Source organism: Pseudopipra pipra, unplaced genomic scaffold (genome assembly GCF_036250125.1).
Source record: "Pseudopipra pipra isolate bDixPip1 unplaced genomic scaffold, bDixPip1.hap1 HAP1_SCAFFOLD_487, whole genome shotgun sequence".
NCBI lineage: Eukaryota > Metazoa > Chordata > Aves > Passeriformes > Pipridae > Pseudopipra > Pseudopipra pipra.
The window spans coordinates 12,518-16,663 of NW_026990969.1; the positions used below are offsets into that span (position 1 = coordinate 12,518).

General features: G+C 55.3%; 1 long non-coding RNA gene across 2 annotated transcripts; it reads left to right on the forward strand.

The window, feature by feature from the left end:
• The first annotated feature begins 1,359 nt into the window (after positions 1–1,359).
• Positions 1,360–3,545, forward strand: LOC135408465 (uncharacterized). Of its 2 annotated transcripts, XR_010427624.1 has the most exons (4): positions 1,360–1,799; positions 1,900–1,999; positions 2,971–3,325; positions 3,417–3,545. It is a non-coding gene; the product is annotated as an uncharacterized LOC135408465 (long non-coding RNA). The 2 variants fall into 2 exon arrangements; XR_010427623.1 differs by lacking the exons at positions 2,971–3,325; positions 3,417–3,545 and adding an exon at positions 2,809–2,964 and having other exon boundaries at positions 1,378–1,799.
• Positions 3,546–4,146: the final 601 nt, after the last annotated feature.

A 4,146-nucleotide genomic window follows, 5' to 3' on the forward strand; every position in this document is an offset into this window, starting at 1 on the left:
AGTCCCTTTCCCAGTGCTCCCAGTCCCATCCCAGTCCCTCCCCAATGACCCTCAGTCCCATCCCACTGCTCCCAGTCCCCCTCACCCCCCCCGAAAATCTCAGTCCCACCCCAGTGTCCCCCACTCCCAGCCCAAATCCCCCCAGTGCCCCCAGTCCCTCTCCAGTGTCCCCAGTCCCATCCCCATCCCTCCCCACTGCCCCAGTCCCTCCCAGTGCATGCCAGTCCTTTTCCCCGATGCATCCCACTCCCTTCCTAGAACATCCAGTCCCATCCCAGTTCCCTTCCCAGTGCCCCTGACCCATCCCCAGCCCTCCCGTGACCTCAGTCCCTCCCCAGGGCATCCCGGTTCTTTTCCCCTGTGCATCCCAGTCCCATCCCAGGCCCACTCCCCAGTCCTGTCACAGTCCTCTTGCAGTCCCTTCCCAGTCCAATCCCAGTCCCTGCAGTGGCTTTCCCGTTGCTCCCAGTCCTTCCCCAGTGCATTCCGCTCCTTTCTCCCATGCATCCCATTCCCATTCCAGTACCATCCCAGTTCCCTTCCCAGCCCCCTCGCAGTCCCTCCCTGCTCCCTCCCCAGTTCCCCCAGTCCTAGCCCAGTGCCACCAGTGCTCCCAGTCCCACCCCAGTGCCCCCACTCTTATCCCAGTCCCTTCCCACTTGTCTCAGTGCAAGCCAGCGCACCCATTCCTTCCCAAGTGTCCTCCTGCAGTGCAACCCAGTCCTTCCCCAGTTTGCCCAGTTCCATCCCAGTCCCTTCCCACTGTCCTCAGGCCCATCCCAATTCCCTCCCCTGTGATCCCTAATTAAGGTGTCTTTTACTCCGTGTTCCCAGGCTCCCTCTTTCCCTTCGGTCGCCGTGGACACTGTGCCGGATGCCTCTGGCAGGACTAACCCCGGGGCTTTTATGTCCAACGTGCTGTGCTGTGTGTGCCTGCAGGTAAGAAAAGCTGGGAGTGCAGTCCTTCTGCTTTGATTGCTGTGTCTCTTGGGTAGTGATTTTGGAGGGGAATCCCAGAGCGATTTGGTTTGAAGGGGACCTTCAAAGGCCATCCTGCCTTCCGTGGGCAGGGACACCTTCCCCTCTCATCCTCAGCTGGATGCTCCCAGTCCCATCCAGCCTGGCCTGGAACACTTGCAGGGATGGGGCAGGCTCAGCTTCCCTGTGCAGTGTGCTCTAATATCTCTCCCCTGTCATCAGGAAAAATGTTGTCAGCGTGTTTTGTTCAACGATGGTAAGCAGGGCCCGGGTGAAAATGACTTTCTGTTAGGTGCAGAGGGAAATAATTCTCCTTTGAAGTCAAATGTATTCAGATTTGCACGAGTCTTGTCTGCCTTCTGTTTGAATTGCTTCCTATTCTAGGCAGTTGTTTTAAATTAAACTTTTATTTTGTGTCTCCCCCTTCAGCATCCTGTCCAAGACAAAGCTACCTTTCCTCGTGGGAATGGACTGGCCGGGCTTTGGCAATCTGGCCCCTCGAAAGTCTTAAGTGACCTCTTCCAGCAGGGGAAGACTGAAGCAAGGGGTGCCAGAAAGAACTGGAGTTTCTGGAGAATAAAAGCTGGAAGCGTGCCCCCGAAAATCCCCCCGGGTGGTCAGTGGTCTGACTTGCAGGGACCGGTGGCCTTGGCCAGGAGCGGTCCTGTGGGAAGCGGCTTTGCCCAGCCTGTAATTTTAATTTCCATTGGCTGCTTGGCAAAGCCCCCCTGAGTGAGCCCCAGTGCCTGGCATGAGCGGAGCGGGCTTCCAGGGAGGTATTCACCTGGTCAGCGTCAGGAACCATCCTAACTGAGGCCTCGGTGAGTGCTTTTTGTATGACTGGACAGTGAAGCTGTGTGAATGACCTGGCTAGTGCTCGGTGTACTCCTAATTAAAGTGTGTTTTACTCTGTGTTCTCAGGCTCCCTCTTTCCCTTCGGTTGCCATGGGTGTGCCGGACACCTCTGGCAGGACTAACCCTGTGGCTTTTATGTCCAACGTGCTGTGCTGTGTGCCTGCAGGTAAGAAAAGCTGGGAGTGCAGTCCCTCTGCTTTGATTGCTGTGTCTCTTGGGTAGTGATTTTGGAGGGGAATCCCAGAGCGATTTGGTTTGAAGGGGACCTTCAAAGGCCATCCTGCCTTCCGTGGGCAGGGACACCTTCCCCTCTCATCCTCAGCTGGATGCTCCCAGTCCCATCCAGCCTGGCCTGGAACACTTGCAGGGATGGGGCAGGCTCAGCTTCCCTGTGCAGTGTGCTCTAATATCTCTCCACTGGCATCCTGAAAAATGTTGTCAGCGTGTTTTGTTGGACGACGGTAAGCAGGACCTGGGTGAAAAGGACATTCTCTGAGGTGCTGGGAGAAGGAGCAGGAACGGGAGCGTGCTGCGGAGAAGGAAAATTCCAGGGGGTGGGTGCCAAGAAATTTGTCCTTCCCTTGCCCTGTGCTCTGCACTTAGCAATGGGTCAAGTGCAGAAGTTTCCTGGGGACCCTGGGAAATGATGCCGGGTCTGCTAAGAAAAGTGGGGCCAAAGGAGCAGGACCTGGGTCTGCGAGCGTGGGAGAAACAAGGGCCGGGTCATCCTCTGCCTCCAGGAGGGAGGGCAGCAGGAAAGGCCACGGACTAAAGCACTGAAGTGCCGTTCCCCAGGGAGCCCCTGCCCAGCACTGAACTTGCTTGTGCACTTGCTGTCCCTTTGCCAGCGGAGCCGAAGCGTCGGGTGCGGGTGCCGGGGGGATGGAGCTGCCAAGGACAAACTGGGAGGGTGTTTGCAAAGGAAGGGGGGAGAAGGAGCTCTTGATGTGCTTTTTTTACTTCTTCATCCCACAGAATTGCCACGAGAGGAAATACTTCAGAGGGGCTTCCCTCCAGCTAAGCCCTGAATATGCCAGGAGGTTTCAGCCGGGAGGAAAGGAGCTGTGGAAGAAAAGCAGCCTAAAAATAGCCAGCGGGGATCATCAGGTTTTCCAGCCAAGAAGAACAAGGAGAGAGATGAGGGAATCGGGTTCCAATTCCTAATGATTTGGTGGGTGCAGGAATGATTTCTGTGTGTTTTCCAGTCCCTTTTGATTCCTGAGATGATTTTAAAATGATGGCTTTAGCAATCAACTAAATCGGAGATGTTGTTTTTGAGAGGAAATGATGCCAAATAAATGCAGAGTTTTGGGTCAGTTTTTGGGATGATTTGGGTCATTTTTTGGGGTCAGTTTGGGGGTCACTGTTTGGGGTGATTTGGGTCAGTTTTGGGTCAGCTTTTGGGATGATTGGGGTCAGTTTTGGGTCAGCTTTTGGGATGATTTGGGTCGGTTTTGGGGTCAATTTTTGGGGAGCACTGGGTGCTACTGGAGTTTGTTGGGGGAGCACTGGGTGTTACTGGGGGTTGTTGAGGAGCACTGGGTGTTACTGGGGTGCACTGGGGAGCACCGGGTGTTACTGAGGGTTGTTGGGGAGCACTGGGAGAGAAGATGAAAAATAAAGAGAATAAAAAATAAACGAAATAAAAAAAGGAAATATAAAAAACAAAAGAAAATTAAAAAAAAGGCAAAAAACCTAAAAAGGAAATAAAATGAAAATGAAATAAAAGAGAAAAAAAAAAAAAAGAAAAAAAGAAACCCCTTCTTGGGCACCCCGTTTCCTCTCCTCCCCCCCCCCCCCGAACCGTAAATTGCGGGGTCATCACCCCTCAAATGTGAGAAGGGGACCCCAAAATGTGGGTGAGGGAACCCCAGAGAGCCGAAAAAGTGGAGGGGGAGCCGCAGTAAGAAAGCGAAGCCGGGCGGTCGGGCGGCGGGGTGGGGGGGGGAGCCAAGGTGGCGACGCCGGCGCGTGCGCAGTCGTTGGAAAGACGCCGGCGATCACGTGGTAACTGAGGGCAGCCAGGAGAGGGACCGGCGACGCATGCGCGGTGGCTCTCGTGCCGGTGCAGCGCTCCCTGGTCGAGTTAAGGGCCGGTTCCGGCGGCAGGGCGGGACTCGCGGTCTCCCGTCCCTCCCGGGGTGTGTGTGGGGGGAATAACATGAAGATTTTTTGGGGTGAAAGCGCAGAAATTAGCGAGGAGGGACGCTAATTTGGGTAAACCCGGTCCCCGGAAGTAGAGAGCGACCGGAAGTCCTCCAAGGCCCCGTCCCAGAAGTCCGCCAAGCCCACAGTAAAGATGGCGCCGCCAGG